Raw genomic sequence first — 12,291 nt, forward strand, 5'->3', positions numbered from 1 at the left:
ATGGGACAATAAACAAGATATACCATATATTAATCCATAAAACAATTCTAAATATATGTCAAATAATTAAACCATAGAGGATGTATGTCCTCTGGTTGAAAAAATTAAAAAGACTGAATTACAATTCAGTATAATGAAATTCTATCTGGAAAGCCTCCCAAAACATTACATAGCATTCTTCCAAATAACTCATTGGACAAAAAAGAAATCATGGGGAAAACTTTTAACTGAGTGAATATTAAGACACCAAATAATGAAATGTGTGTAATGTAGCTCAAGAAGTGCTTAGAAGAGAAGTTTGTAACTTTTAAGTTGTAACATTAGAAGATAAAGAAGTTAAATAAATTATATACATTTTAAACTTAATTTTAAAAGTCTAAGAAGTAAGGACATTAAACTCAAAATGTTTAGACAGAAGGAAACAATAAAAATTAGATAATACATTAATAAAATGAAAATGAGTCAAAAATATATAGATCTCTAAAAAAATTGATCAATAAAAAAATATTAGCAGTATCAGGAATGACAGGAAAAATCACTGAAGATCTAAAAGGCATTAAAAACAATAAAGGCATATTAGCATGAAAATTCTGCCAATAAATTCAACAACTTAGATATAATAGACAAATTATTCTAAAAACACATGATACAGAAAAATGAAAAAGAAATATGAAATGTGAAAAGAGGCTTCTCCAGAGGATAATTCCACATAGAAGTGGACTTATTGGCAAATTCTGTCACCAATTATGAGAGAAATAATATTAATCTCATTGAAACTCAGAAAGTCAGACTGAAGAAAGGTCTCCAACTCATTCTGTGAGACAAATATATCCATAACTCCAAAGGCAGACAAACCATTACAAGAAAACAGAATTATAGGCCAATATCTCTCAAGAAAATGGTTCAAATATTCTAAACAAAATATTGGTAAATCAAATTCAGCAATATATGAGGAAAAATAATACACAAGACTAAATGGTATCCGTCTTGGCATGTTTTAACTTTCAAAAAAAAAAAAAAAACCAATCACATTAACAATATGCACATAAAATCCTAAAAGGTGGGGAGGATTTGAGATTTGACTTGGAATTGAAGAAATTAATCTACATCTAAGTGGGGATATGATTTATATAGGTGTATATATTTTGAGAAACAAATTATAAACTTAAGACCTATGCATTCATCATATATAAATCATACTTTAATAAACAGACCTATTTATCAACATATGCTCTTAAATATCCTTTACCATTGAGGATTGCCTTTTCATAATAGAATGAACCCTTTACGTAATTTTATGAAATCTTGATACAAACCTACACCAGTTTGTGTATATCTCAATGTTTCTATATAATAAAGATGTGATATCTCTATAAAATATAGGAGTGATTATTTCCAAATCTGTTATTAATAATATCTCATTTTTTATTCTGTAAACTGGGTAAAAATCTGTAAGGAAGCATATGATTGCATAAGGGTAATATCAAGTCTTTTAACTGAGAGTCACTATACTAATCCGTGACTGTGTACCATGCTGCATTAAGATGTCGGAGAAGGCGATGGCACCCCACTCCAGTACTCTTGCCTGGAAAATCCCATGGACGGAGTCCATGGGGTCATGATGAGTCAGACACGACTGAGCGACTTCCCTTTCACTTTTCACTTTCATGCACTGGAGAAGGAAATGGCAACCCACTCCAGTGTTCTTGCCTGGAGAATCCCAGGGATGGCAGAGCCTGGTGGGCTGCCGTCTATGGGGTCGCACAGAGTCGGACACGCCTGAAGCGACTTAGCAGTAGCAGCAGCACTACGATTGCAAATACTCTGCTTGAAAGTAAGGGTTCACCACTCATCATTCAAAGCCCATTTCAGTATCTTCTTCACCATGCAGTCCTTTGTATTAGACTCCCAGTTCATACTAACAATTATTAGTATTAAAGTCTCAGTACCTGTTAGAGCCCCAGCTTATATTAATATTTCCACAAGTTGTTTTTACTACTTCTCTTTGTTTTTTTTTCCCAGTTTTTTATTTTTTAAATTTTAAAATCTTTAATTCTTACATGCGTTCCCAAACATGAACCCCCCTCCCACTTCCCTACTACTTCTCTTTGGATTTCCTTTTACTGAAGCACTGTGACATTTGGAGCTCGACAGCACTGCCTAAATTATATGCAGTGCAGCCTCTTATGATCTCGAGAAGGGACCTGTGTGATGAGAGAAAGCCTTCCTGAATGGAGATGCAGACTCTTGGGTTTCGGCTCTGCAAACTCTCCACCTCCATCTTTGAACTGTGAGTTCACATGCAGGAATATTAGTAGCCCCATGTGTGAAACAGAAAAGTTGGATTACTCTCAGAGCTCAGCTGCCTTTCAACTCTGAGATTTTATTGTCTTACTAGCCCCTGGGGAGCATTTTACACCCGGCTGTCAAGAGGCACACAGGAGCCATGGAAGACTGTCAGGCTCATTAAACCCTCCTCTGTGGCTAATTCTTTCCCAAGAGAGCTGTAGGCTCTGGGGCAGCCAGAGTGCACAGGGCTAAGCTTCAGGGACAGAATTAGATCAAGGTGCCTGCAATACCCATGAAGCTAGAAATGACCTTCCTTCTGACCTTGAGAATCATTTACTTCCATATTCGAAATCAGTAATCAGAGTTCACTCCAATTTAGTCTTCAGCATTTGCCTTCTTATAGAAGCGAATTTTCTTGATAGAAGGGATAAACTTGTTTAGAAAATCACACATTTTCCCCAGCATTGATGAATGCCCAGATTTGGAAGTTCAAGGGAGATGTGATGGAAATGAGCAGAGAAGCACCTAAACTGACCATTAATTTGCGCAGTTTGTGAGATACACTATCAGCGTGTCATGGCCCTGAGAAATCACCTTGGTTTTTTATTACATCCTCGTTTCTAGAAGGTAAAGGAGCATCCCTAGCAGGTGTTTCAGAGCTGAAACCATGGTGAGTCAGGTGAACAAGCAGAGTCCGACATGGTGCAAAAGTCATAAACCAAAACACCCACAGAACAATACAGGATTAGTTCAGTGAAAATCTGTATGTTTTAAGAACTGACCCTCCCCCCAGCAAACATTCACATACACAAATAGAAGATTACAATTCAAAATAGTCTTAAATCTGACTTTACCTGATGACTACATATTACTTTTTGATTGTTCAGCATCGATCTGTCTTTTATTGAGCAGTATGCTGGAGCCGTCTTATTGGATCATGAAAATCAATTGTTAAATTGGGGGGGATTTTGCAAATTGGCTGTTAAACATAGCCATTATTAAAGATTAAGTTATACTCCAGTTCAGTTCAGTTCAGTGGCTCAGTCATGTCCAACTCCTTGTGACTCCATGGACTGCAACACACCAGGCTTCCCTGTCCTTCACCAACTCCCAGAGGTTGTTCAAACTCATGTCTGTCGTGTCAGTGATGTCATCCAACCATCTCATCCTCCGTTGTCCCTTTCTCCTCCCGCCTTACAGTTATATAAATTTTACTGTTGTGTTAAAAGCAGAGATCAACATGGAAACTCATCAGTTACCAACTCATCAATTTTGCTGTTGTGTATCAGTATAGCAGAAACACTATATGATGCTGACTGCTGCACCAACTCCATACTCAGTTGAGTCACGCTGGTAGCTTGAAATAGGCTATGGGAATATTCATACCATAGGAATTACAACATACTGAAGATGAGAGCTTGGTTTATTGTGTTGATTGTCTGAACTTAAAGTGCCGGATAAAATATGGATAATGAACTTGAATGTAAAAGTGTGGCATATTTGTAACCATTACACTGCGAATGTATGTATTCTTATGTGCTCAGCTATGTGAACCTCTCAGGCTCCTCTGGCCATGGGATTTCCCAGGCAAGAATACTGGAGTGGGTTGCATTTCCTCCTCCAGGGTATCTTCCTGACACAGGAACTAAACCCGTGTCTCTTGCGTCTCCTGCATTGGTAGGTGGATTCTTTACCACTGAGCCACCTTGGAAGCCTTTGTATTGTGAATAGCACAGAATATTTAGGAAGTGTTTGTCCAGTATTAGGTAGCTCTTAATTCAGTAAAGAAGCTGCTAGCAACTTATCTCAGGTTGCCTTCTCTTGTATCATGTAAGCAAACACTGAATGGATGATGAGCCATTGAGGATGGAGTAACACTGCTTGTCTCCTATGCCACAGACTGAACCCTTCTCATGGCAAACTAAGGTCTAGATGAGCTGCCCATTACTGCGGAGATCTCTGCTTCTCCACTGGTAATCTTGGTGGTGTAAAGGTAGCAACTACTGAGTCTCCCACATTTGGGGCAGTCTGTCCTGGATGGGTGGAGAAGGTAGCTAGCTCGACATGAAGGAGGGGCAGGAAGTGGCTTTGTGGGGACAGAGACAACTAGAAGGATGGTCAACTGATCCCTATGGCCTAATTACCTCACTGTCACAGGTCAAGTCACTTCTGTCCTTGCAGCCTCAGTTTCCCCATGTATAATGCTAATTTTTTAAAATCATGCACATATATTGTATCACCTCTGACAATAACAGCAAAGGGAACAATAGCAATATTGACCAAGACCAAGACCCATTGAGGGGGTCCAAGTCCAGGCATCATTCTAAGTATTTTGCCTGTATTATCTCAGGTAACCCTCATAACATCACCATAAACAAGAGGCAGGTAGGTTAAGCTTGTTGACTATATTGGCAAAGTTAGTGCTGTGGCCACCTGATGCGAAGAGCTGACTCATTGGAAAAGACCCTGATGCTGGGAAAGATTGAAGGCGGGAGGAGAAGGGGACGACAGAGGATGAGATGGTTGGATCACATCACCAACTCAATGGACATGAATTTGAGTGAACTCTGGGAGTTGGCAATGGACACAGAGGCCTGGCATGCTGCAGTCCCTGGAGTCACAAAGAGTTGAACACAACTGAGCAACTGAACAACAAAAACAAGTACTGTAGGATTTGAATCAGTTTAAACCTGCTCATTTTAAACTATTAGCCTCTATTCCAAATATCAGTTATTCATAAGGCCTTCTCAGACAATCTTTTTACATTTCTTTTTCTAGGGGATGGTTTGATCATGGCCTCTGATACAATGTTACTAATCTCTGTCCATAGATCTTCAGGCACTCTATCAGGTCTAATCCCATGAATCTATTTGTCACTTCTAATCTATAATTGCAAGGGATTTGATTTAGGTCATACCTGACTGGTCTAGTGGTTTTCCCTACTTTCTTCAATTTAAGTCTGGATTTTGCAATAAGGAGTTCATGATCTGAGCCATGGTCAGCTCCCAGTCTTGTTTTTGCTGATGATATAGAGCTTCTTTATCTTTAACTGTGAAGAATATAATCAATCTGATTTTGGTATTGGCTGTATGGTGATGTCTGTGTCTAAGAGTTGTCTCCTGTGTTGTTGGAAGAGTGTGCTTGCTATGACCAGTGTGTTCCTTGGCAAAAACTCTATTACCCTTTCACCTGCTTCGTTTTATACTCCAAGGCCAAATTTGCCTGTTACTCCAGGTATCTCTTGATTTCCTTCTTTTGCATTCCAGTCCCCTATAATGAGAAGGACATCTTTTTATTCCAGAAGTTCTTGTAGGTCATCATAGAACTCTTCAACTTCAGCTTCTTCAGCATTAGTAGTTGGGGCATAGATTTGGATTACTGTGATATTGAATGGTTTGCCTTGGAAATAAACAGAGATCATTCTGTCATTTTTAAAATTGCACCCAAGTACTGCATGTTGGATTCTTTTGTTGACTATGAGGGCTAATCCATTTTTTCTAAGGGATTGTTGCCCATAGTAGTAGATGTAATGGTCCTCTGAATTAAATTTGCCCATTCTGGTCCATTTTAGTTCATTGATTCCTAAAATGTCAATATTTACTCTTGCCATCTCCTGTCTGAACACTTCCAATTTACCTTGATTCATGGACATAACATTCCAGGTTCCTATGCAATATTTTTCTTTACAGCATTGGACCTTACTTCCATCACCAGTCACACCCACAACTGGGTGGTGTTTTTGCTTTGACTCAGCCTCTTCATCCTTTCCGGAGCTATTTCTCCACTGATATCCAGTAGCATATTGGGCATCTATCTTTTTGCATTTTCATACTGTTCATGGGGTTCTCAAGGCATGAATACTGAAGTGGCCTGCCATTCCTGTTTCCAGTGGACCAAATTTTGTCAGAACTCTCCACCATGACCCATCCATCCTGGGTGGCCCTACACAGCATTGTTCATAGTTTCACTGAGTTAGATAAGGCTGTGATCCAAAAACATCTAAATAACCATGATTATGTGATCCCTCACCTAGAGCCAGATGATGGATTGTGAAGTCAAGTGGGCCTTAGGAAGCATTACTACAAACAAAGCTAGTGGAGATGGTGGAATTTCAGTTGAGCTATTTCAAATCCTAAAAGATGACGCTGTGAAAGTGCTGCACTCAATATGCCAGCAAATTTAGAAAACTCAGCAGTGGCCACAGGACTGGAAAAAGTCAGTTTTCACTCCAATCCCAAAGAAAGGCAATATCAAAGAATGTTCAAACTACCACACAAATACACTCATTTTACATGCTAGCAAAGTAATGCCCAAAATTCTCCAAGCAAAGTTTTAATAGTACATGAACCGAGAGCTTCCACATGGTCAAGCTGGATTTAGAAAAGGCAGAGAAAACAGAAATCAAATTGACAACATCCGTTTGGTCATCAAAAAAGGAACAAAATTCCAGAAAAGCATCTACTCCTGCTTCATTGACTACGCTAAAGCCTTTGACTGTATGGTTCACAACAAACCGTGGAAAATTCTTAAAGTGATGGGAATATCAGGCCACCCTACCTGCCTTCTGAGAAACTTGTGTGCAGGTCAAGAAGCAACAGTTAGAACCAGACATAGAGTACGTCAATGCTGTATATTGTCACCCTGCTTATTTACCTTATACACAGTACATTGTGGGAAATGCCGGGCTGGAGAAAGCACCTGCTGGAATCAAGATTGCCATGAGAAATATCAGTAACCTCAGATATGCAGATGACATCACCCTTATGGCAGAAAGTGAAGAAGAACTAAAGAGCCTCTTGATGAAAGTGAGAGAGGAGAATGAAAAAGTTGGCTTAAAACTCAACATTCAAAAAACGAACATCATGGCATCTGGTCCCATCACTTCATGGCAAATAGATGGGGAAACAATGGAAATAGTAACAGACTTTCTTTTCTTGGGCTTCAAAATCACTGCAGATGGTGATGGCAGCAATGAAATTAAAAGATGCTTGCCCCTTGGAACAAAAGCTATGACCAACCTAGACAGCATATTAAAAAGCAGAGACATTACTTTGTCAACAAAGGTCCATCTAGTCAAAGCTATGGTTTTTCTAGTAGTCACGTATGGATGTGAGAGTTGGGACTGTAAAGAAAGCTGAATGCCAAAGAACTGATGCTTTTGAGCTGTGGTGTTGGAGAAGACTCTTGAGAGTCCTTTGGACTGCAAGGATATCCAACCAGTCAATCCTAAAGCAAATCAGTCCTGAATATTCATTGGAAAGACTGATGCTGAAGCTGAAGCTCCAATACTTTGACCACCTGATGGAAAGACCTGACTCATTGGAAAAGACCCTGATGCTGGGCAAGATTGAAGGCGGGAGGAGAAGGGGATGATGGATGATGAGATGTTTGGATGGCATCATTGATTCAATGGACATGAATTTGAGCAAGCTCTGGGACATGATGATGGACTTTGACACCTGGCGTGTTGCAGTCCATGGGGTCACAGAGTCGGACACAATTGAACTGAACCGAACCAAATATCGGTATATGTGTATAGACACATATTCACATCTAACGATTTTTATCTTTTAAAACTTCTTTTAGATATTACTTTAAGCAAAATTTATTCAGATGTTTATGAATAACCTATTATTAACAGGTATTTGGCCAAATTTAAAAGCAAACATTTTTCTGGTGAGTCTTGCCTAGTTTTTTAGGATAGAAAGACCCGCCCTTTTTATGTACCAGCACACACCTTGCACTCATTGCTTTCATAATAAGCACTTAATACCTGCTTTTATAATTATATGCTTATTTGACATCATTTCAAGGTAAGGGTATGCCTTCCTTGTTCATCCCTAACTCTAGCACCCAGGCCACTACCTTTCTCTTTGTATAGGATCAATAAGCATAACTATTTTGATTCAAAGGGAAATTAGGCAGGTAACAGGAAGTGATGTTATCAGACAACTTTCCCTGGAGCCTGAGATCAAAGTCACCTTGGGTTAAGGCAGTCTCTTTCTCTGTAAGGCCACTGCTTAACACTCAGATGTGCTACCTTGCTGAGGTTTTGTGTGAAGTCATTAGAAACTGTTAACAGCATAGCAAATGTTAGTGTGTTAGAGCAGCTACTTAAGGCCTTAATGAAGAAAAGCCCTCCAGAAATGTTAGATGAAACTGGGATGAGAAGATGGTTTAAAAGGAACTGAAATTGAAAACAAAAAATCCTACTCTGGCTTTCATAAAGCACTTCCTTTGTTGTCTGTGCCCGATAATACAATAGACGGACCCTGCACTGGTCATCGGAGATGAAAGGACAGCCCCTGCATTGAGTGTCTAGGCCAGTGACAGACAGACAAGGAGCTCCGTGATTGCAGTGCAGTATAATAATATCTGCTCTACAGACAGCTTTACAGAAACACAGGGTGAGAATGCTTTGGGTCAGTAACGATGTCTGGAAAGAATGTACAGATTTGTGAAGAAGCTTGCCAGTTTGAGGGGAAAAGGGACGTTCCCGACTCCAGAAAGTGCATGCTCAGGACGGCTAAAAGGATTTAATGAAGTAATTCGTGTGCAAGACCTGCCAACTGCAAGCTACTAGGGACAGGCTGAGAAGCGATGCTCAGCTGGAGAACGGCACGCTCATTTATACTCAGAGCGCACTCACAGCCAAACAGCGGTAACACCTTTGACAGGTCATTATGCCATTAAGTGGCATAACATAGGAAAGTGTTCTGTAAGCAATGTGATGCAGAGGTGTAAAGGAAGGTTGGTTTTAGCAGTGGGTGACACATGAAACGAGTCAGATTCCCTAATAGTTAGTGTCGCCTGCAGGACTCTGTGGCCCCACACCCTCACCATGCCACCCCTCCCTGGCCTTGCTTTGTCCTTGGTGCATCAAGAGAGTTTCTCTGTTTGAGTCTTAATAGTGTTTGTTTCCCCCTTCTTCCCATTCATTTTCTTTCCCTTTCACCCCGTAGGTATTTTTATGCCACTGGCCTTTACATTAATCAGATCTCCACTAAAATATCACCTTCTGAAATGGTCTTCCTTGATCATTCTAGTCAAAGGTGCTGAGCTTTCCTCTGGCCTCATCATGTTGTTCGTTTTCTTCACCCCCTGGACTTCTTTGTCAGCTCGTATGTAAACCAGATGCCTCCCTGAAATAGGATAAGGGCTCCAAAAAGACAGAGGTTTTGTTCCCTTTGTTACCTGCTGTATTCTAAACATCTGACACAGTGATTATATCTCAAGAAACATCAGATGAATTAATGAATAAATAAGAAGTGCAAATGAAATAACTTTTGTGATTGGAGAATCAATTGAGTGACCAGGATGTTAAAGAAAGCCCTTCTAACTCTGTGGATAAGGACACAATGCCTAGTTGTACTGGTTCAGCATTCTAAAAGGCTGTGCATAAACATGGGGTCATTTTAGATTCAAGCTGACTAGTGCTTTAAGATTAAAAGTTACAGCTTCAGTTTTTGTAGGCACCAGAAGCACTCACATTTGAAATGATGTCTCAGCAAAATATTTGACTCTTTTCTATTTCTTTCAGTCCCATGGACTGAAGTATTATTATCCTTCAGCTGTATTTTCCTTTTCTTTTTTAAAGATACATTATTTGCTTCTTTCTTTCTAAAATGAGCAACGGATGTTATAGCCCAAGTCCCCTTTTCTCTAGATCTCTACTTTTTGAGACATCAGTGTGGACAGATTATTCTTGCTCTTAGCAAACCTTCTTCCTGGGATGTATTAATGTATTTATCTCTGTCAGAAAGCAGAGACCTAATAACCAATTCCCCAAACCTCTTGCAATATAGCATCTAATTTCCCCTCCCTTGAATTGTCAGCCACGTGCCTGTATGTTCATTCCCCAGTAGTACTCCCTTCTCCACTCAAATGTCAGATCGAATCCACTGGAAAAGATTGTTTTCAAGATTTATTGCTCTTTTTGCCTCGTTCTCTTTCTTCTTTCTGACGGCATCGTGCTGAGAGGGCCAGCTTTGCTTGCACTGCTTCGGTAACTGAAATAGGCGACAGATAACCGGAGAGCCGTCCTGATGGTCTTTCCTGAAGCATCAGTGTCTGATGATCCTTGGGAAGAGTCTCAAAGGGCAAAGGGAGTCAGATGAGCACGCTGCGGAGATGACTCAACAGAAAGAGAAATCATTATACAAACCCACAAATTCACGATGCATGTCGACTCTGATAATGATGGTATTTACTGTGTTTTAAATTCTTTATCATTTATAAATGCAATCCCACTCATTCATAAAAGGATGCATATTTACTCAAGAACATAGTACAGTTAAGCCCCCACGCTTTCCCAGCATAGAGGATCTACAGTGATTTCTCTCCTGTCTTCCTGACTAGGGGACCATCCAAAAGTTGTTATTTTTTTATGTACCTTTTTTTTTTTAATGTACCTTTTTTGATACTTATAACAGCCATAAGCAACTATTCAATTTCCACTTTATAAAAAAAGCAAGAACAAACGTAAATTTCAGAGACGGAAAGGGATCGGCTTTATGTTTACATAACAAGGCAATAGCAGGCCAGCGGTTCAAAGTGGATTGTCATATCAGAGCCCGTGGACATTTTTTGGCTCAGTCTGTTGCATTTAGCCATTGTCATGTTTAGAACAACTTAGAGGGTCTCCCAGATGGTAAAGAATCTGCCTGAAATGCAGGAGACCTGGGTTGGGAAGATCCCCTGGAAAAGGGAACAGCTACCCACTCCAGTATTCTGGCCTGGAGATTTCCATATACTGTACCAGCCCATAGGGTCACAAAGAGTCAGACATGGCTGAGCGACTTTCACTTTCACTTCCCAAAGAAAGAGCATATAATTTCATGCTATGAAGAAAAAAAATCTGCAACCTTACACTTTTCTAAAATGGATTTGAATATGAAACAAAGGTATGGCTATATGTGAGAGACCAGACATCTTCTGCCTTCCAATAGACCTGAAACTATTGGAAAAGATGGTCTTTAATTAGATAAACATTTACATGGATAAGTAATTGTGAATTACTGCACATGAGGGGTTGGTGGTTTCTAAAGGAGATGATGATGGAATCGAGGATTTTTATTTTGTCTGAGAAGTTGGTGGAGGGGATGCTTGTCAGGGGTCCAGAAAAGACGGGGTTCAAGCATGTGAATTGAAGTTGAGGCCTGAAGGATCAATGGGAGTCAGATAAGGAAAGAGAACATTTCCACAGAAAGAATACCAGGAGCAGGAGACGCTGAGGTCTCCTGCATCAGATGCAGTGGTGCAGGACTGCAACCACCATGCTTCGAGGAGCCACAAATATGTCTTAATATCTTTATAAAGCAGAAGAAAGAAATGAATGCAACCACCCTGGACATATTAGTATTGGCATTAGTATTCGTCTTGTTATTTGGTATTAGTCTTCATACCAAAGTGAAAGTCCCTCAGCCGTGTCCCACTTTTTGTGACCCCATGGACGGTACAGTCCATGGAATTCTCCAGGCCAGAATACTGGAATGGGTAGCCTTTCCCTTCTCCAGGAGATCTTCCTAACCCAGGGATTGAACCCAGGTCTCCCATATTGCAGGTGGGCTCTTTACCAGCTGAGCTACAAGGAAAGCCCAAGAATACTGGAGTGGATAGCCTATCGCTTCTCCAGTGGATCTTCCCAACCCAGGAATTGAACTGGGATCTCCTGCATTGCACACGGATTCTTTACCAACTAAGCTATCAGGGAAGCCCTAGTTTTCTTATCAATTCAGTCATAAAATATAACTTTTGATATTTCTATGAGCGAAGAGAAGCAGACTGTAGATCCATGAGCACAGTGATGTGGCCGGGCTGACAAAGAAAAAAAAAGAGAGAAAGCCGCAGTGTTTGAGAGGCTGGATGACACTGCTGTTGGTGGAATAGTCTTCTGTTTCCTGCCGTCTCATTTTGTGTGCATGCTAAGTTGCTTCAGTCACGTCCAGCTCTTTGCTACCCCATGGGCTATAGCACGCCAGCCTCCTCTGCCCATTGGATTCT

Source organism: Capra hircus, chromosome 14, assembly GCF_001704415.2.
Source record: "Capra hircus breed San Clemente chromosome 14, ASM170441v1, whole genome shotgun sequence".
Taxonomy (NCBI): domain Eukaryota; kingdom Metazoa; phylum Chordata; class Mammalia; order Artiodactyla; family Bovidae; genus Capra; species Capra hircus.